The sequence below is a fragment of the Urocampus carinirostris genome, chromosome 8, assembly GCF_059441175.1.
Source record: "Urocampus carinirostris isolate Australia breed hairy pipefish chromosome 8, RoL_Ucar_1.0, whole genome shotgun sequence".
NCBI lineage: Eukaryota > Metazoa > Chordata > Actinopteri > Syngnathiformes > Syngnathidae > Urocampus > Urocampus carinirostris.
In genome coordinates, this window is record NC_142356.1 from 14,515,619 (window position 1) to 14,538,735 (window position 23,117).

Consider the following 23,117-nt stretch of genomic DNA (forward strand, 5'->3'; position numbering starts at 1 on the left):
GTATAGTCCACGTTGTCGTCAAAAATCAACCGTGGTTCCCCCTGGATTTTTCCGTTTAAATTCAAGACTTTTTAAGACCTTTTCAAGACCATATCCAATGAAATTTGAGACCAATCCCGCAGTTATTCTGACCTAAACTTATAATATAACACAAAAGAATCTGTCAGATTTACTGACCGACAGATTCCATCCACAGATCAAAACAAGACACGTAAATAAAACATTACTTATCTTTACACTTATTATAATTTTGTTAGTAGAGGTAAGTTTTAACGCCACAACAAAATAAAGGCGAAGCAAAGTTTGCAAGGAGCACGCTATGCCGGAACCGCGCCCAAATTCGGTTTGAAATGCAAATCTTTTATTTTTTTCCCCTTTGTGGAGGATCCGCACAACATACAATTACTTTCACTCAATGAAATAGTTAGATAAAGTAAATCCTTACCAAACCATCAGTTTAACTCCAAATCACGAAATCCAAACAAATTTTCATCCTCGTAGTTGGGGTAGGGGACACGCCGCTTCCTCCTTCCGCCTCCCTCACGTCAGACGTCATTTCCGCTTCTTACCAATAGCATACAAACTTTCTCTCTACATTTTGAGCTAATACTTCACTATTTGCAGTGTGTCATCTGCATGTTGTTGAAATGCAGACTTCAGCGCCCAACAGTTTATTTTGGCGCTGCACTTGCTGTGCACACTTGATCTGAGGGACTCAGCCCCAAGTAAACCCCAAGCTGCGAAGTTAAGCCAACGCACAGCTCGCCGACTACGGCCATAAGACCCAGTCTTCGACTCAGTTTTGACGGCGCACAAAGTCGGCTCAAACTGCAGATTCATATACGATCGCAGTTTTTTTTGCTGGATATGCGATCATCCAGACATCAAGCGCTCGGTGCTACGACCACTCGGGAGTGTTTATTAGCCACGGACTGCTATGTCAACAAGACCCAGCGGCCTACAAAGCAGCGAAGCAGAGTGGCAAGAGCGGACCGGACGAGGAAGCGAGGTTGTCGGGCCGGGCTAACCGCTAGGCTAAAGGCTAAACCCTTCAAAACGCCTCTCCCATCCATTTTCCTCTCCAACGTTCGCTCTCTGGACAATAAACTGGACCATTTAACAACTGGAAGTGGCATCGAACCGCGAGATGACGAACTGCTGCGCTAAAATTCAGACAAAGACATGGTTAATCTTATCTATCCCGGCTGACGCTCAAGGAAACTGTGCGGGTCAGATGTATCGACATTTCGTTCTGTGTACACGAATGACAATAAAGTAAATCTGAATCTGAATCTGAAGTACGCAGGGCCGAAGTAAAGCTTTGTGTTTACTTTGGCGGCAAATTAAAGCTTCGGGTTTATTTCGGGCTTGGTTATCAAATCAAGTTAATTCGTCTGGTTTGACGGTTTCGGGTTAATATAGCCGCGACTCGGGTCAGGTCGGGCTGAATTCTTTAGGCCCCGTGTGAGCAGACAGCAACCCTAACAAAGCCCCCCAGAAGAGGGCGCTTTCAGTAAAGTCATGTTTATTAGTATAACCCTTATTCACAAGAGGTCTCAAAAGGCTGTACAGACTACCATTACACCATCCCCTGATCTAAAACCTGCATGAGGGCAAGGGCAAACTAAAAAACCTCAGCATAAGGAAAATTAAGACACATTGAGTAGGGGCTGCCCGTTGAGATTAAGTACCGTATTTTCCGCACTATAAGGCGCACCTAAAAGTCTTATTTTTTTTCAAAAGCTGACCATGCGCCTTATAACACAGTGCGCCTTATATATGGCTCAATATGAAATTCGCAAGGTCTCGCAACTACGAGAAACAGCCGCCGACTCCATTTTTCGCGCTGTGCATACTGGGAAATATTAAACGATTGGTAGTTGCCGGGGCTCGTGTTGTATTTGTTTACTAAGTGGCAAAATGGCTACCCCATTAAACTGCTTAATTCATATTCAACAAATACAGTATTTGTCTGAATCCAGGGTTTTGACTGGTGAAGATGTAAAGCACAATTTACCTTAAACAAACGCAGAATTATTCAGAATGTCACGTTTGACAGAGAGAGAGAGAGCGAGAGAGAGAGAGAGAGAGCGAGATTCTCTTTCATACGTGCATTTGTATAAAAAATGGCTCCTGTTAAGAGACACGCGTACAACGCCGAGTTTAAACTCAAAGCGATCAGTCACGCAGCACAACACGGCAATAGAGCGGCAGCGAGAGAGTTAAACTTAAATGAATCGATGGTACGGAAGTGGAGAAAGGATGAAGATAAGCTCCGCCAAGTAAGGAAAACTCAACAAAGTTTCTGTGACAATAAAGCAAGATGGCCAGAGTTAGAGGAGACACTAGAACAGTGGGTTGTTCAACAAAGAGCGGCAAGCAGAAGTGTCAGTACGATAACTATACGTATGAAGGCAACAGCGCTGGCACAAAAACACCGGACGTGTTGGATGGCCCATTCACTGAGATATGGTCAATTCGAACACAGCAGAAGAAGAATTCGAGGGATTCGTCGATGAGGAGCTTATAGAGTGATCTTTGTTTTTCTTTTGTGTGTTTACGTTTTACATTTTACAGTTATTATGTTATTGCTTTGCACTCGTTGTTTTTGCACATTACGAGTGTCACTTTATTGCGATTGCACTAACGTTTCATTTAAAATAACAGTATCAGACGTTTTTTTCTTTGCGTGTTGACTAAATGGACAAAAAATAAAATGATATGTCGATGTTGTTCAAAGATGTCAAAGATGTGTCACGAAAATGCTTTACCTCAGAGAAAATAATAAAACGGCTGTTTATTTATTTTGGGAGTGAATGGAGTTGTGGAAAGCTTGTTTGTTAATAAAGTTTGACCTTTTTGAATATTTTGTTGACATTCCCTTGAGCGTGGCAACATCTAGAGGTTGCATAAAGTAACTACATTCTCTACTGTAGTCAAGTCGTCACATTTATTTACCGTAAATAGCCCTTAATCCCAAAAATGTCTCGAAGGACTGCACAGGATTACAATTACAAAATTGCACAATTACCTGATCTTAAACCAGCATGCACTTATAGCGCCTTATAATGGGGTGCGTCTTATGTATGGCATAAGTTTTAAAATATATCATTCATTGAAGGTGCGCCTTATAACATGGTGCGCCATATAGTGCGGAAAATACGGTACCTATAATTTGAATTAATGCATTTACTTTCAAACAACATTTTGGGATTGGGTCTGTGTTACAACAGTGAAAAAAAATCCACTAAAGCAAATATATAAAAACACAATTTATAAACGGTGTATAATATTTATAAAAACACACTTTAATAAGAAGACATTTATTGTAACAATTTAATATCAAAATGCTAAGAAGTTAACTGACTAGTGAGAAAAAGAGCCGGCTCTCGAATCCCAAACAGCTCTTCAGATTATTATTATTATTAATTTTTTCAATTAATGCGGGAGGAAGCGGAGAATTCAACAACCACGGCGGACGAAACCACGAAGTGTCATGATTTCACACATTTATGTAGGCTGAAAGCTTGTTCTATTTTTATTTTGTAGCTTACGAAACAACCAACGTGCCGTCTCGAACAACTGGATTCCCAACATGTTGCTAAACGTCACTGGTGTGAAAAACAGTAGCGCTCATTGATAAAGCGTCTGCATCCTCTAGTGGTAGTTAACAAAATTCACATTTAAATCACATCACACGGACAGCATTAAATGAGGCGATATCGAGGTTTGGATTTAATTAAATTTTGGGGAGGCGCAACGCTTTACTGTTAACGTCCATGAGTACTTCCGTAAACAAGGGGGGAATTGCGCGTGACGTCATGTGTCCTCTATGTGCATGAGGACCAGTTGTGGCATTCACAAAGGAGACAAAGTCGCACATTTAGTTGGTAATGTGATCTCGGGCAGCACAGTGGTGCAGCGGTGAGCACGTGTGCGGCTCAGTTCTGAAGTCATGAGATCGAACCTTCCTATGTGGAGTTTGCATTTTCTCCCCGTGATTGCTTGGATTTCCTCCGGGCACGCCGGTTTCCTAGCACATTCAGGTAAATTGGCCGGTCCAAATTGTCCCTAGGTGTGAATGAGCGAGCGAGTTGTCTGTCTCTGTGTGCCCTGCGACTGTCTGGCAACCAGTTCAGGGTGTCCCCTGTCCACTGCCCGAAGATAGCTGGAATGAGCTCCCACACCCCCGCGACCCTACTGACGATAAGCGGTGCGGATAATAGATGGATGGATGTGAACTATCTCACAAAAACATAGGACTTCAGCCAAAAATTGGAATTGACTATTAAGCTCTGCAGTGTGAACCTAGTCTTATACTCCAGTGAGACTTGTATGGGAAATTATTAACATATTATTATATCATTAATTACCAGTATTGTATATCAATTCGGTATATCAAGCTTAACCGCAAAGGGTGCTCTAGGCCTGTGGTGATGATTTCAACCTTAAACTAGTGTGTAAAGGCATTTTTTGAAGCAGAAGGCGGAACCATGTTTTTGTCTACCTCCTGAGTGGGGGAGTTGTTTATCGGTAAAAGTGAGACCGAGGTGTCATGATTACCGATGTGATTAACCTGTGCCCACTCCTTTGGCACCAACTGCCTCGCACTCTGATTGGCTCCCTGTCCCTATTTAAACCCACTCCTGTCTGTCTCGTTTTGTCAGTCCGTCTGCGAACCTCATAATTATAATAGGCAAGCCTTTTTCGACCCTGACTCCCACCTGTCCCGTTTTTGCTCCCGTCTGTCTCCGGCTACAACCCGTTTTGATCTTGACCACGTCTGCTCTCCCGTCCCCACTTACGACCCGCTTTTGATCCTGACCACGTCTGCTCTCCTGTCCCGGTTTACGACCTGTTTGTGACCCCGACCACGTTTTTGCTCTCCTGTCCCGGCTATTGACCTGTTTTTCCGTCCTTGACAACATCGCTCGCTACGTAAAATCCACTTCCGTGTTCGGATCACAATCTGAGTAAGAGAGCGCTTTGCTACCCGCGCCTAGCGAACACCAGATCGTGGGCGCAGCCCTTCCTCTTTCCTTTAATAAAACTGGTGAGAAACGTACCGCAATTGGGTACTGTTTCTGTTCTGGTCCTGACAAGAAGAGAATGATTTAATTGGATTTAGTGATTTGAAGTGAAAGTGATAGTATGGTAAGCATGATCTTTATGCTGGAATTATCTGAATGACAAAATATTGTATGTTACATTAGTTCTGACATTACCAGGCATGTCAATTGAATACCGTACAGGTATTCAGACTCTTGTTCTTTATTTCATCTTTTGAAGATTACATTGTCATGATTACTGACTTAAAGCTCCTGTGCCCACTCCTTTGGCACCAACTGCCTCGCACTCTGATTGGCTCCCTGTCCCTATTTAAACCCACTCCTGTCTGTCTCGTTTTGTCAGTCCGTCTGCGAACCTCATAATTATAATAGACAAGCCTTTTTCGACCCTGACTCCCACCTGTCCCGTTTTTGCTCCCGTCTGTCTCCGGCTACAACCCGTTTTGATCTTGACCACGTCTGCTCTCCCGTCCCCACTTACGACCCGCTTTTGATCCTGACCACGTCTGCTCTCCTGTCCCGGTTTACGACCTGTTTGTGACCCCGACCACGTTTTTGCTCTCCTGTCCCGGCTATTGACCTGTTTTTCCGTCCTTGACAACATCGCTCGCTACGTAAAATCCACTTCCGTGTTCGGATCACAATCTGAGTAAGAGAGCGCTTTGCTACCCGCGCCTAGCGAACACCAGATCGTGGGCGCAGCCCTTCCTCTTTCCTTTAATAAAACTGGTGAGAAACGTACCGCAATTGGGTACTGTTTCTGTTCTGGTCCTGACAAGAAGAGAATGATTTAATTGGATTTAGTGATTTGAAGTGAAAGTGATAGTATGGTAAGCATGATCTTTATGCTGGAATTATCTGAATGACAAAATATTGTATGTTACATTGGTTCTGACATTACCAGGCATGTCAATTGAATACCGTACAGGTATTCAGACTCTTGTTCTTTATTTCATCTTTTGAAGATTACATTGTCATGATTACTGACTTAAAGCTCCTGTGCCCGCTCCTTTGGCGCCAACTGCCTCGGACTCTGATTGGCTCCCTGTGCCTATTTAAACCCACTCCTTTCTGTCACCTGTCTTCAGTCCGTCTGCGAACCTTAGTGTACTCTAGGCAAGCTTTTTCAATCCTGACTCCCACCTGTTTTTGCTCCCGTCTGCTTCGACACATTTTTTGATCCTGACCACGTCTACTCTCCTCTCCTGGCTTTCGAATTGTATCAGACCACATTTTTTGCTCTCCTGTCCCGGCTACCGACCCGTTTTTTTCCGTTCCCGACACCGCCATGGCTCGCCACGGAAGTTCCACTTCCACGTTCAGAGCGACGTGCTTCCCGCGACCAGCGATCACCGGATTGTGGGTGCAATCCTTTCCTTTCTTCCCAATAAAACTGAGAGAAACGGAACGCAAGTGGGTCCTGTCTCCGTTCTGGTCCTGACAGATGTATGTTTTTGGTGTGGGATTTTATCAAATAAATTTCCCTCCAAAATGAAACTTATATTCCAGGTGCGACCTAAAAATTTTTCTTAATTAGCCATTTTTTCCCTGGTACGACTTATCGTCCGGAGCGACTTAGATATTTGATCAAATTACAACAAAAAAATATATCAATATACTCTCAAAGTAGAGTTCACATTCACACACGTTTTAATATTTTCTACCATTAGATGGACTTACTTTGTTCTGCAATCGGCCTAATAAACTTGTCTCCACTCTCTTTAACACCATTAATATCGTAAGTTTCAAGTGGACATTTATCTTAGAGAACTGCGCTAATGCACTAACCCATGTCCTCTTCAACCTCGGCCTTCCTTTTATTTTCTCTCTTTTGAAAATAAAACCCATTCAAGGTTGTGGCTACTTTTGAGTCCCACCAAAGTATGTGGGAGTCTGCCAACATCAGTCTGCAGAATAAACTAGAGTCATGAACGTTATACACACTTCATTCTAAAGACTTTGTGTTTGTTTACTAAATGTATAGAAGTTGTACAGACGATAGAAGGGGAGATCACAAAATATATAAATATATGTACAGTATATACGCATGTATTTTTTTCACGTTGTTCGTCATGGAAAAGGAGATGAACTGATTGGCTTGTTTCGATGACTATTTGAGTTCTCGGTTACGGCTACTTTGTGATTATACGGCCTCGGGCCTGAGAATAAAGCACACGACTTGAGCGCTTGAGTTTGTATTTACAGAACGTGCAGTGAAGTGCACATGATTTAAGAGACGATACGGACTGCAAGCCGCGAACGCTTTCATTTTCGGGGAAAAGTAGCGGAATGGAAAAATATACGCGGTGCATCTCCAAGGCGATCAGTCGATTCTGATGTTACGTTATCCTCGAGGGGTTTTTCAATGCGGTCAGCTAGATATACACAAAAATAGGTTTCCAATCATGCGAGCATGAATATTACAAGTTGAATACTCAAGTGTGGGAATGACGGATCAGATGTCGGGGTATCGTTCCCCTTCAAACGGCATTCCCAGACTATGAGCTGGAGTGGTCAAATCTATGAAGGAAGCTCATTAACAACGCAGAGTAGGACAACTGATCACAAATGTACAGTCCCAGGAGTGAAAATTACACAGAAAAGAAAGTAAAGCCACGTTTTGTTTCAGCTAGGCTGGAGGAAGCGGAGAATTCAACAACCACGGCGGACAAAAACACAAAGTGTCATGATTCCACACATTTATGTAAGATGAAAGCTTGTTTTTTTGTAACTTACGAAACAGCCAACGTGCCTCTATCATGTCTTTGTAGATTTCAAGACAAACATAGTACCTTTATTGTACTTCATGATTATTTGCTATATAGACTCCAGGTGTTAAAATAGTCATTTTGTTCTTTAGCACATTCCGAGCAATGGACACCAGCAAGCAGTGGTCTCATTGATGTGTTAAAGTAATAAATGACATCTAAGCAGTGCACACCTTCAAAAACTATTTGTAATGGTTTCCTCTAAATGTCAATAAGCATGAATATACTTTTGCTCTGTTATCACAGATGCTACCAACTTAGACGTAAGATTTTAAGACCGAGTCAGAAAGTCGGTCAAAATCACCCCTCCTCCTCCTGAGTCCTCACAAATAAAATCTGTAAATGTGGGTTTGCTATGGGCTTGCTCCCTTTAATCAAGTTAATTGGTCGGACTTGAGCTGGGTCAGGCTGTAATACCCTAGGTCCGGGTCCGGTCGGGCTGGATATTTTTAGGCTCTTACCTCTATGCCTACTTCACTGTAGAGGATTTTATTGCATTTTTTTTATGGTATTTACTTGCAGTAATTTTAAATTGTGTAATGATTCATGATAGATTCAATAGATTGTTGTTGTGCCACTAAAACATGTACATACGTTTCCGGACTGTATAGCGCAACGAAAAAAGGAATATTAGCAATAAATTCGAAAGAGCGCCTTGTAATCCAGTGCACACTATAGTCCAGAATATACGGTAGAATTTCTATACTTCATATAGAATTATCAGTTATGAAATAATTTTACACTGTCTCGGCAAATTCCAAGAAACTCGTGAAAATCCGTTCTTACAGAAATGCTAAGCACCTTTTTAATTTTCCCAATTTTTTTTTCAATTTCACGAAGCTCATTTGAAGATATTTACATTATTTTCCGTTGTATAAGGTGAATCAAAAACCTAATAATTTGCCAAAAGTTCGAAAGTGAGACTTCTATCCAGGGCGTCTTATGGTCCGGAAAACACTGTACTGTCACGGACCAGGAACGGAGACGGGACCCAAATGCGTTCATTTTACTCAGCTTTATTTAGAAGGAGGAAAGGACTTGCATCCACGATCCGATGATCGTCGGTCACGGGTAGCAGATAGCTGGGAACGCGGAAGTGGCACTTCCGGGTCAAGCGAAAGCAGTGATGAAAGCGAGAAAAAGGTCGATGGCCGGGGCAGAGGAGCAAAAACATAAATGGGTCCAGAAAAGAGGTTTAGGGAATCAGACGGAAAACAGGGCAGGATAGAGCCGGAGAGTCACAAAAGCTTGCCTAGCGTGTAGCATAGGTTCGCAGACGATCTGATGAGTGTTTTTAGGAAGGCGGGGGTTTGAAAAGAGTAGAACAGCCAATCAGGGTCCGTGGCTGTTGGCGCAAACGGGGCAGACTAAGGTGCCCCGCATCAGTAATCATGACAGGTACCGGCACTGTGCAAGTAAATGAATTGTTCAGAACCACATGCTGTAAATTTAGTCGGGTGTGAGAGTAAATTGGTCTGATATGCTGGGGATTGTGAAATAGTGTGTATGTGTCCTGTTATATACTGGTGACCCACTCAACTTATATCCTGTTTATCATTTAAAGGCAACAGAGATAGATTTAAATTACCAAGCACTGATAAGAACTGTGGAATAAATAAGAATGTCATTACTAATCTGGAATCATTTGAGATATGAACGGTGTTTTAATATTGAAATTCACTGCACATATTTGGTCACAGTTCTATAATTCCTATCTTTACAACAGGGGTGTCAAACTCATTTTAACTCGGGGGCCACATGATAGAACAAACATTCCCTCGGTTGCCGCACTAGTAGGTTAGAAAAAAAAAAGAGAGAAAGAAATAAGAGAAAGAGAGGGAGAGAAAAGTAGAGAGGGTGGGACAAAGAAAGATAGAAAGGGAGAAAGAGAGAGAGCATGAGAAACAAAAGACATAAAAAGAGAAATAGTGAGAGAGAGGGAAAAAAAATCCTAAGAGAAATAGAAAGAGAGAAAGAGAGGAGAGAAAATGGAAGGGAAAGAGAGAAGGCGAAAGCAAGAGAGAAAGAGAGAAAATAGAGAGAAAAGGAAAACATGAGAGAGAGCAAAAGAAGGTGAAAAGACACAGAGAGAAAGAGACAAAGAGACACAAAGAGAAAAAGACAGAGAGTGAAAGAGAAAAAGACAGAGAGTGAAAGAGAGGGATAGAGAGTGAGAGAAAAAGGAGGAAGGGAGTGAAAGAGAGGGAGAGAGAGAGAGAGAGAGAGAGAGAGAGAGAGAGAGAGAGAGAGAGAGAGAGAGAAATACAAGTACGGCATTTGTGAGAGGCACCTAGCTTTGGCAACATCAAGTGGATAAATTTCAACCTGCAGCTCGCTTTTCTCTTGCGCTTCTCTGAGCGTTGTCTCGTGGGCCGGATTCAATCCCTTAGCAGGCCTGGTCCGGCCCGCGGGCCACCTGTTTGACACCCCTGCTTTACAACTTCATTGATTTAGTTGTAAATATGTAACTCTATTTGTGTATTATTTTGTAGTCAGAAGTGGTCCTAAAAGTCATCGTTACGTCCAAAACCTTACTTCTCTGAGTGGGATACAGGATGAGAGACAGAAAACCTGAATTTTAGCTCAAAAATGCCAGGGAGCAACATTGTATCAAGTAAGGTCCAGCTCATGTCCCGAAATATGTATGATTTCTTCAGGCAAAGGTTAAGCATCAAGTTTTCCCAAAGGATGATTAGAGTATCCCCAGGAGAACAATGTTTTATTTAAAAGTGGGACCCCTTTAATGTTTAGCTTTGTAATCAATTTATAATCAATTAATGTACTGCCTTTTTTGCATAAGAATTATGGTAAATCACCAGTTTTTGCAGAATTGGTTTTTTACAGCCATTGTTCTGTACCTCATTTGTGCCCGGAGTATTCTGTAATAAAAGCGGAACTGCTACTCTTCTTATTTTGACATATTTCTCATAACCCGGATTTAAAAATGAGGAAGAAAAGCTGATGTTTTATTTAGGTTTTGTTGAGCACCAACCTTGTTTTCATGAACCCTCGTAAATTCTTGACATCAAGAATGCACACATTCCCTAACAGTTTACACACAAAAGAATGGGCAGATGAATGAAAACCACCTAAAACAAACTAGGTTTTGGCTATCCAAGGACAGTCCATTGAATATTTTGCTTTGTCAGGCAAATCCTTGACGCCATACCATCAAACGCACCCTCCCATGCTAGCTATTCGTTGTTGATGTTGCGGAGAAGTAATGCAGACAGAACTACATAAAACATGCGTCACATTCTCCCGACTCCCGGAAAGACATTCCGGACAAACACACAAAGATTGGCGTGCAGATCTCAAGTCAAGTATCTGTGATGTTTGTGGTTACTTTGTAGTGGCAGATGTTTAACCTGAGCATTAGAATCACTAATAGGCAAAATGGTGGAATTTTTGCACGCAGTAACAAGGTAAACCAGCCAGCTGTTATATAGCGCTTGACTACAGGCAGCAACCTTTGACAGGTAAAGCCGGGCTCTGCTCTTTTTAATGGGCTTGCTCATAGACGAAATGATTTACATCAGTTGACAGCGGAGATTCCACTTCACACCTCTGCTGCCTGCAGGTTCCAAAAGAAACACCTGGACTTACACATGTAGGTTCTAAACACGACACGGAAGAAATCAAACGGCTGAAAATCTGATTTTGGGGGCCAAGATTTCCACAGATACACAGTCAAAAACAAACAAAGTGATATCATAAACGTGAGTTGTTTTATTTCTGAAAACATGAATGAGTCATTGTGAAGCTTCAGAGCAGCTGGAGGAAGCATGTCTGGGAGAGGAACAGGAAGAAGGTAGAAAAGGGAGGATGAGGAAAAAACACAATGACAAAAGGAAGCTATGTTGGGTACACAAACAAAGATGACAAGAGTTGTGTCTATCTTCCTTGAGCTTTATAGCACTCATTTTGGTTGCACTAAACCTTGCAGCAACATCTAGTGGTCAAATAATACACACTGTCCCTTTAAATATAGAACCCAAATACTCATAAACAGTTTCTTCCAGGGGCAATCACCACCCTTAACCAGCGCCCAGTAATGAGAAAAATATAATGATATAATATAATAATCTTTCCAATGTATAGAAAATGGGTATTAATATCTTAATTGTCAACTTAAAGACGCCTCCCGACTTACGTACATTCGACAGATTCCGGCAGATATGATCATTTTTTTCGGGATGTCGAAAAATAACATTGCTGTAAGTTAGATTTTGTATTGTGTGCACCTTAATCCAAGTACAGGACATTACTGTGGCACTGAGAGGACACCCAGCATCCAAAAATCAGATTCCTCTTCTTAGTTTGTATGTAAACATACAGTGGTACGTGTACTGAATCTCCAGCGCTCTTAGAACCTTGATGTTTTTATTGTTTAATTTCTCATGCATCCATATGGTTGGTGCGAGGTGTAATGAGGAGGCGAGCTGTTTCATTTGAAATGAAAATGGAATAAGAAAGCATGATGCGGTTGAGAAAAGGGTCGGAACGCTTTTTTCGGCCACTTTTTTTTTACGGAGGGGTACCTCTTGAAGCGCATCTTCCAAAAGTAAGTCAAACTCAACTTTATTTATCTTTATAGAGCATACTATTTTACGAAATGTTGATTTTTCAGTACAAAACAATACAGGTTACTCATAAAAGCCTTAAACATACTTATATAAACCATAAACATACAAAGTATAGCACTGAAGTAACTTACAAACGATCGTCCGGAACCTAACTCGTTTGTAGGTCAGGCAGCGTCTGTATTTTGGAATTTTGTTTCTGCTCCATGTGGTTGCATTATTTTTCATTGCACTTTTGTTATGATGCACTTACAATTTAGGCCAGTCTCCAAACACTACATTATATTTTTGGCTATTTATTCTGAAATTTTTGGTTTATTCTTTTCTTAATAATGGACACATGCAAAATAGATTGCATAAGATTGCAGTTCGTTATTTTGACTATTAAACCTCACTGTTGTTTGTTTTTGTTTCTGTTTATTTTTACTTTTTTGCACTGTTTTCATAATTGTCACTATCGGCCAATCATGATGCTGTTCTTTGATTACCACACCCTATATTCTTGGAGATTTTGAAAAGTAAAAGGGTACAGGGTATTATCATTATGTTAGACTTTCTTATCTGAGGTTTGGGCTCCCTCCTGTTCTCCTTGCAAGACCAAAATCTATTTATTGTCAACTCTCCTTATTCTAAGCTAAACTATAAACTTAAAATTATTTTCTCTCGTTTTTCTATTTGAAAGTCTCTGTTGGAGTGCCGTGTCTAATGTCGTTTGAAACAATGTTCATTTAGTTGATATCCAAGACGATAAAGATAATTCTAATTCTACTTCTATTAAATGGTAGATAGAGCCAACGTCTCATATCCACTAGTGCACACTGTACTTTTTTAGAAGCTTGACCATCCCTGAGGTGGTGATCAAAAGCCAAATGTGACTGTTTTAGTCACAGTTGTAAACAATTTCAGTGTTAAGTAGTGCTTTGTTAAAGGTAAGCGAACCACACCCCTGAGGCACACCAAAACCTTGGTGGCCTTGTGGGCTAAATTTCTCATGTTATTGTCTGGCTCAGGGTGAAATTCTGACCTTAGGAAGCATCAAGTTCCAACATGTATGATACACATAATTTATTACAAAACTAGACCATGGATCTAGATCAAATTATTTATAATTTCTATTCAGTCCCAAAGGATAGTTGAGTAGTTTCTTTGAAGAATCTGATATGCGGATTTATTTAAAAGGTTATGGAAATTCCTGGGTCAAACCTTTGCCATCACACAGCCTCTGATGGCTGTCCTGACGTCTCAAGAAGAGTTGAAAGGCGAGTTCCTTAGAAACAATGTACAATGTAATTTATTTCAAATACTGTGCATCTTGAAGTTACAGTACTGTCTCAAAAATGAGAATATCATAATAAAATTATCTTTTTCAGTAATAAAATTCAAAAGGTTTTTTTGTTTTCAAATGTCCGTCCGGTTCATTTTTAAATTTTTCTTATTTTATTTTAAAAACGTCTACAAGGAAAAAAATGGGTTGGGGTTAGGACATAAAAGCTTCAGCCTACTCTTTGGCCACAAATTATGTCTTATATTATTGTATTATGCAGTTGTTTTATTGTGCAAATATTTTGCTGTTTCAATTTGTTAATTAGTAGTTAATGGGGTTTTTTTGTGCTGTGCCCTAACAACAAATAAAACTCGTCTAAAATCGCAATCCAAGAAGTACCCAAAGTAAATTGGATGCTGTTCTTGGACCATTGATAATATGGACGGTTTAGGTCTATTTTGAGAGGTAAGACACTGAATCTTTTTCCTAAACTTTTCTTTTGCAGTAGAGTGAAGCATGGGCATTTTTACTGGAAAACAACTGGAACAAAAGCATGAAGCATTACCCTGTCCCAGGTCAAATTTAATCACAATCTGAAAAACAAATCATTGTAATTTAAACATTTCTCTAAACGTGCGTCATGGCGTTTTCAAAAGTAGCCATTTGGAGACGACCAGCTTACAGCTTTAAAACCTCTGCAAATTGCTTATTTTACTTTGGCAATTTTCAGACACTATGAAAGAGTTAAAAATGTTTTGACTTTTACTTTAAAGAAGTCAATCACTGATTGTGCAAACTTGCGGGTGATAATCATGCTCAAAAATCGATCCAGAGTTGCATTTATGCACGTTTATTCTCGGATCTGGTTTGAATACACATCGTAAAATCGCATACATTTATGTTGGAAATTTCATTGGCTAACTAATGTGTGAATCATCATTTGAATTAGTCACTAGTGGCTAAAGATTTTGAAGCCAAAGTAGGCCATGACATTTTTTTCAATACAGGCTCTCATAGGCATAAGGAATGCAAAGAAACGTGAAAAAAAGCTTGCAATTGGTTGACAATTGTGACAATCAAAAGGGAAGAGGCTAATGGAAATTCTTACTTTTTATGGATTGCAACAAGGATCGTCAGACAATGCAGGAATGCCTTTAGGCGGACTTTTTTATCTCTGCATTATCGTGGTTTTTGGAATAATATTTTACATTGTTGGATTCACGGGACTCTTGTGAATGTGACAAGACCATGTTTGTGAAGAACAGTTTCAGATGTGGAATGCTGCAGCACTTTTTTGGTGAGTTATACTGGCTTTATAGTTTTCAGGTACCTTTTTTTAGACTGATCATGTTTATGTGATATGTAAATTTCGAAATGGTCATCATATCATAAATCCTAAAGTTTAAGCTTTCCAATGATATGTGGCATGACATATTTCAGTGACTGGTCACATCGCGAAGATACGTATTTGCTTTTTTACAGTCTGACGGCCCGCAGGCGGGCAATCAGAACGTTAAGGGAAAAGCCACAAACAGGCAATAAAACAAAACAGAAATGTCAAATATTTGGGATTTATTCCTTAGCCACTGAATTACTGTAGGCCTTTTATTATTTTAATATTGCTTATCAGTTGAATAGCCCACTTATATACTCATCTCATCTCATCAGCCGTACCGCTTATCCTCATTAGGGTCGCGGGGGGCTGGAGCCCATCCCAGCCATCTCCGGGCAGTGGGCAGGGGACACCCTGAACTGGTTGCCAACCAATCGCAGGGCACACAGGGACAGACAACTCACTCGCGCATTCACACCTAGGGACAATTTGGACCGGCCAATTCACCTGAAATGCATGTTTTTGGAATGTGGGAGGAAACCGGAGTGCCCGGAGGAAACCCACGCAAGCACGGGGAGAACATACAAACTCCGCACAGGAAGTCTGGAGCTGGATTTGAACCCACACAGGAGGTTCCCATGACATGAACTGTGCCGCACAAGCGCTAACCACTGCGCCGCCGTGCTGCCCCACTTATATACTTTTCATTATAATTTAATATTATGTATATAAGATTTATATATATATATATATATATATATATATATATATATATATATGAGTCTTGTAATACCTCAGTTTATCTATAATTAATCCACAATGTGTAAAAGTTTTACATTTTAACATACCAGAAAATAAGGAACTTTATTACAATATTCTATTTTTCTAAAACTGAATAAAATGGAAATGTTGTGTTTGCCCCACTTCATACAGTAGGTCAAGTTTTTTTTCTTACTCTAAATTAGAACAAAATCTTTATTTTAAACATAACTTCATATTGTAAGATTTGCGAATAATTCAAATCAAGTTCCATAAATTACCAAACACGGTCAAGAAATGCAAGTATAATATTCGCTAATGTTACATGCTTTACATGTGCGCTACATAAATCCTCTAAATAGGTTTTTTTCTCATCAATTACTAAATAAGCTATACATGTCTTCGTATGATCTTATCTACAGTCATGGGAAGCACAACCAAATTCAGGATGTTCTTTAGGCTAGTGTTATGACAGCTGGAAGGCTTTTAGTAACCATTACGGATGGCAGACATGTGACAATGTTTCCAATTATGAGTCATTCAAATGTACATTACCGTCACATAAATGCACATCATTCTAACAGCATGTCAATGACGAAAGAGTACAGACCTTCAAAATCTGAAATGATTCCATCCAAGTGTGAATTGACTCCAGAATCCGACATGTTTTGTTCCTTGCTACTGTCCCAATGTTGACAACTGGCGTCACACGCCGACAACTTTCTTTGACTTAGTAGGACTGGCTGAAAAGTTGTGGGTTCAAACTAAACTTTGCAGAATGAACCTGCCTCCTCCTTTCTCCTTTATTCCCCCTTCCTTTTAGGAGTAGAATCACTCCCCTTTACTCTCCTCATGTCCTGTGAGGATGTGTGTAATTCCCCTGCTACCACCACATACACTTACACTCTCGAATCTTTTCATGTATGCGCGACCATATTTATACTGCAAGTGCTCAATTATGTTTTAGTGTATCGGATTCTTTTTTCCTGCCTATTTGTTCCTTCTATTCAAGTCAAGTCAAGTCATTTTTATTTGTACAGTCACAAAGAGTCTGAAAGGGCTGCACAGACCACAGATTATTGCAAACCACAGACTATTATGACAACATCACCTGATCTAAAACTTACATGAGGGCAAATAATACACAGATACACAAATATTACCAACATAAAATAAAGGTTATTTATATGCTATAGAATAGAAGTGTGTTTTAAGTTTAGATTTAAACATTTCCATTGAGGTTGCAAATCGAATCTCAAGGGGAAGAGCATGCTACAGCACCGAGGCCCGAATGGAAAACGCTCTCGAACCTGGGGATCTCTTCTTGGCTCTTGGGATCACTAGTAGACCAGCATTTTCAGAGCGAAGGCTTCGGACCGGAACATAGGGGGAAATTATATCTCAAATATATGAGGGAGCAAGTCCATGCATGATTTTTTATACTACCAACAGAACCCTAAAATCACACCTTAAGCTAAGAGGGAGCCAATGCAGGTTAGCTAAAATTGGGGTAATGAGATCAAACTTTCTTGTCCGAGTTAAAAGCCTTGCTGCAGCATTTTGTACTAGCTGAAGGCTCTTGATTTTTGACTTCGGGAGAACAGACAGTAGTGCATTACAGTTTCTATAATATAATAATGTTGCTCCTAAAGTCATCATTGCCTTTGGAAAAAAATAATTAAAGGCGGGGGTGCATCGTTTGAGCAGTCTTTAAAAAGGCGAAAGTAGAATACTTACTCTATTAAGTATGTGTTGACAATGCCCAACTGAGTTCAAAGAGCCTTTATCCTATTTTTTCCACCGCGCCTATGTGCTTTTATCTGACTATTAGTGCCGCTGTTCTGTGACTTGCAACACATTAAGAAGCAGGAAAGGAGGGGGGGGTGATAAGGGGTGGACAGTGATTACATGCTTGTTCATGTGTTTTTTGTTAGCCTGAAAATGGTAAAAGTACAAAAAGGCCTGTTTTAAATACAGTCCAAATGCCAGCCCGAACCCCCAAAAAGATGAAAGAAGATTTCATTAGTACTTGTATAATGAGCTGACAGGCAGTGCTTATGACTTGAAGCCAGGAGATGGCAGCAGGGAGTAGAAAAAGTTCAAATTGCGGACACCACTTATGACAAGATCCCAAAAATTGGGAAATACAGCTGTTCACTGTGAGAATCACAACTTTTTATTAAATTATAATATTTTAAAGGCACAGTGTGTATTATTTGATTGCTAGATGCCACTGTGTGGTGTGGGGCAGCTGAAAATGAGTGCTTAAAAGTACAAGGACGATTACAAACTACAGAGATTTAAAGATTTAAGAGATTTTAGACCCAAAATATTGGTCAATTTAGAACAACTCTAAAAAAATGGGGTAATGTTATTTTTAACCCAAAAATGTGTTGGCTGAAAACAACCACAAACAAGACCAAAGCTCCATCCGTCCATCCATCATCTGTGCCGCTTAATCTCGGTAGGGTCACAGGGGTGCTGGAGCCAATCCCTGCTGTCTTCGGGCAGTGAGCAGGGGACACCTGAACTTGTTGCCAGCCAGTAGCAGGGCACACATAGACAGACAACTCACTCGCTCATTCACACCCAGGGACAATTTGGACCGCCCAATTAACCTGAAATGCATGTTTTTGAAATGTGGGAGGAAACCGGAGTGCCCGGAGGAAACCCACGCAAGCACGGGGAGAACATGCAAACTCTGCACAGAAAGGCTGGTAGCTGGATTTGATCCCACAACCTGAGAACGGTGCCATGGATGTGCTGACCACACAACCGCCATGACGCTGACCCAATGCTCTCCCAATATAAATTTAGGTTTGTGTAAAAGAGCCCAAAAACCTGTTAAACTTCTCAAAAAGCAAAAAGATCTTCAAAAATTTGGAAAAATAAAATTGTGCGGTTTCTTCAAACTAAAAATGAGAAATTATAATAGAAACAACCAAACATCTTAGTCATTTTTTTTATAAAAGAAACCTAGAAAGTTTAATTTCAAAATAGTTCCAATCTTGACACAATTTGGGCTATGTCGCTAAAAAAAACTTCAAGGGATGATGCATGTTATTAGGACTTCCAAGTGATTAAAAAAGGTAATTCATTAATGACAAAAACAAATACTGATCTGAATAATAAGCTAAAATACAAAAACCTTATAAACAGGATTTCCTTTTTAGAAAAAAATGGTGCAGTTTAGTCACTTTGAGTTGCCGCAGTCTGTATTCTTCCTTGTGCTTTTTAGCACTTGTTTTTGATTGCACTACACAATACGGCGACATCTACAAGTCAAGCGATTGTCATGATTACCGATATGCATAAACTGTGCCCACTCCTTTGGCGCCAACTGCCTCGGACTCTGATTGGCTCTCTGTCCCTTTTAAAACCCACTTCTATCCGTCCTCCTTTGTCAGTCCGTCTGCCAACCTCAGTTAACAATAGGCAAGCCTTTTTTCGACCCTGACTCCCACCTGTTTTTTGCTCCTATCTGTCCCCCGGCTTTGACCCTTATTGATCCTGACCACGTCTACTCTCCCGTCCCGGCTTTAGACCTTTTTGTCCTCGACCACGTCTACTCTCCTTTCCTGGCTTTCGACTAGTTTCCGACCACAACCACGTTTTTGCTCTCCTGGCCCGGCCACTGACCTGTTTTTCCGTTCCCGACACCGCCATCGCTCGACCTGGAAGATCCACTTCCGCGTTCAGAACGACCTGCTTCCCGCGTCCAGCAATCACCGGATCGTGGGCGCAACCCTTTCTCCTTCTTCCAATAAAACTTGAGAGAAACGCAACTCAAGTGGGTCCTGTCTCCATTCTGGTCCTGACAACGAGACACCCTTTCTCCTTAAAGTGTACCTAATGATTTCTTTTTTAGGTATCACGAACCGCAAAGGCTTTAAGGGGTATTTCACATGGGGTAAATCCATAAAAAAGGACTGTGAAAAACATACATACCGTCAAATCATGTACCGAGGGCAAATAAAACGTTATACAACCTATAATCAAGCCAAAATGTCCTCTCACAGCCAAGGCTCTTTAAGTACTCTAACGTATATTTCACTTATGACCAAGCGGCACTCATAAGCCAGCTGGTACTTGAATTAAAGTGTATTCGCTAAGGCGTTTGCCACTTTCTTGTGTGTGACAGAAGCCGGTGAAAGTTGACATTAGGAAAGCGGGACGGCGCCTGCAGGCAATCAGTCAGATTCCAGCACCGAGAAACTACCTTCTGCAAAGCGTGTTATCAGGGGAAATGGGCTGGAGGGAGACATCCCAAACGTTTTTTGGAAAAACACAGTTATGAAGATAAGTTGTGTGGCAGGCAAGGTTGGGTAGGGTTACTTTAACTGGATTACTTCAATTACTTTTGGATTACTCCAATACCAAATACGCTAATAAAAGACAAAATAAACTAAATATGAATAAAATGATGACTCACAACACGTGGTAAGCTTTCTCTCCTGGCTTTGATCTCTTTGATCTCCGGCAAAACTAACATAAAATGCGACAGAAACAAAATGGAAATAGATCCAAACAGCTTGCCAACATCATTTTTGCCGTTCCATGTATTCCGTTACTCCCCAAGCCTGTACAAAATTTAGTCATTTTATTCATATTTAGTTTATTTTGTCTTTTATTAGTGTATTTGGTATTGGAGTAATCCAAAAGTAATTGAAAGTAATCAAGTTAAAGTAACCCTACCCAACCCTGGTGGCAGGCTAGTGTAGCACTTTAAGTAATCCGATGTGTATTTGTACATGTATGTAAATGTAGCGGAGATTCTTTCTAGTCTCCGTGATAGTGTCTCATAACTAGAAGAAGGATATGATTTAAGGGCTTACAACATTAAATTGTGGACTAAAAATTTTAGTCACATTGTCATAGAGGTTTTAGGATCCAGTGCCATTTTTTTTACACAATAAGTTAGCTAAACACCAGTTACATACAGTCAGAGGATGCAGGTGAGGCACCGAATAATTTTGGTATTATTAATGTGATTAGCATGTAACACATTATTGTGCCAAGTGTCTAAAGATGCAGAGTGAAACCTGCAATTCTCTTGCCTCGTGGCAGAGGGCGATAGTGAGAGAGTGATGATTCTGATTTGGTGCACACCCCATCCCCAGACAATAGAAATAGTGATAGTATTAGCAAGCTAACAGAAATTAAGCCATTCAGCATAGACTTCGTTGATGAGTTAAGGTAATTATTGTATGCTACAGTTGATATATTTATTTCATGACTCGGTCTTGTTTCCGGTTGGTATACCCTGTCCGGTGTTGTTCCTGTTTTTTTTGTCTTGTTTAATATTGGTTTCCAGTTTCGTTCCCGTCTATTTTTGTCCTATTTCTTATTCTCTCCAGTTTAAGTTCCCATGTAGTTTGTCCTGTTTATTTTCGATATCCTGTTTCATTATCTATCCTGTCTGTCCCGTCCGGTATCGACCCTATTTGTTTGATATCAATTGGTATCGATCTCGTCGGCTTCTGGCTTCTTATCATTTTACGCCAGACTGCTGCCTAACGTGCATGACTGCCCCTTTCCCGTAAAATTAAAGGCTTGTGTGAGTAACGTCACGCTTTTGGGTCCTGATCCTGTTCCGGTTCTTGACAGTTGGTTTGTGATTAATTCCTTCTTTAAGTCCACTTCAGCATCCTATCTCAAAAGTACAGTGAAACATTGTTTTTTGCAGGTATTCATTTTCGAAAATAACCTATTAAAGGCAAAATAAACTTAGTAGAAACCTTTATTGTTCACAATTATTATACACTGAAACCAAAGATATAACCCTTTTTACAGGCTCAAGTATTTTTCAAAAAAAGTACCCCTTACACATGTTTTCTTCCAAGTAACGTCAAAAATGAAACTGTAACGTTATTGATGCATAGGTAAAGAAGAAGCGGGCGGACTGTTTAGCCAATCAAAATGAAGACCACAATCAGTGACTTACCGAGCCCACGTTATAGCGATGGTTTACTGTATGTCATTCAGTTAAAAAACGAAAATGTACAGCTAAGTAAGATGCAAAATCATGAAAAGAAAGTTAACTCTCAAAAGAACACAACACCCTTCCAGCACAGGAAGCAGACCCGTCCACTCCTGGACTGTTCTATCTAATCACCATTGATTTCACATCACAACAGTGTTTGTATGGCAGATAAACAAGCAGTCACAGCTGGCGTTTTAACAGGCTGCAAGAACCTTTTTGACCCAATAACTCCATTTCTGAGAGTGCAAATGGCATGCTAAACCTGGCCCGTAACACCTGAGAGGTCAATCGCGACACAAGGAAATATTGTGCGTTTACGGCATGGTCACTGAGGTGTCACTGGATGAGGAACAGAAAATGGCATTTATGAGATTATGGGTTCACCACTGGAAAACATACAGGTATGTCCCTTAAAAATCTTGACATTTTGCTTCATTTCAAAGCTGGTGCGTTTGGGCCCGCGCGCTGCACGTGCTAGCGAAAAGACGAGACAACATGTATAAAAATAGGTATGGAAATACGCACTGTACTTAAATGCACACAAGTGTGTGGCCAATGGCATCTCAAAGTGAGCCGTGTTGTAAAAGTCGCACCGCAGAGTTGTGGGACGCGTAATAAGAGCAAAAAAAAGGAAAAGTCTGCGTGTAAAATACAGTATTTATGTAAACATGGTCACAAAATGAGCGACCAAATAAGACAAGGTTCCAAAACAACATCTGGGGCCGTGCAGCGTGAAAGTTTACTGCTGTTGGGTCTTATAGCAAGTTTTTGGGTGGTCATTCGGCTAAACTGACATATTTTACCATTTCTTTGATATAGACATCTACTTGTGAGTTGTATTTTGGTACTATCATGGTGGAAAAATGTATCTCCATTGTCATTTTTGTTGCTTTTTTGTTTTTAGGTCCCCAACCTTCTGGGAGCTACTTTTCTTTGTTAATAATTAGTGGAAAGTGCTACCAGTTGGATATGTATTTCTAAATTAACAACCTATAAGGTTTTTACTATGCTGTTACTATGTCACCCGTTGTCAGTCCGTCTGCGAACCTCAGCTCACACTAGGCAAGCCCTACGACTCTGACTTCCTCCTGTTTTTTGGCTCCCATCTGTTTCCCGGCTTCGACCCGTTTCTGTTTTTGACCACGTTACTGCGCTCCCGTCCACCGACCTGTTTTTCTGCTCTTGACACTGCCATCGCTCGCTACGGAAGTGCCATTTCTGCGTTCCGAGCGATCTGCTCCCCGTGACCGACGATCACTGGATCGTGGGTGCAAGCCTTTTCCTCCTTCTCAATAAAACTGAGAGAAACGAACGCAAGTGGGTCCTGTTTCAGTTTCTGGTTTCTGACATTTACATGC

General features: G+C 40.6%; 1 long non-coding RNA gene across 2 annotated transcripts in view; it reads right to left on the reverse strand.

Annotated features, from left to right (window-relative positions):
- LOC148360781 (uncharacterized) overlaps positions 1 to 23,117 on the reverse strand; it is a 71,257-nt gene that overhangs the window by 3,169 nt on the left and 44,971 nt on the right. The window lies entirely within an intron of this gene.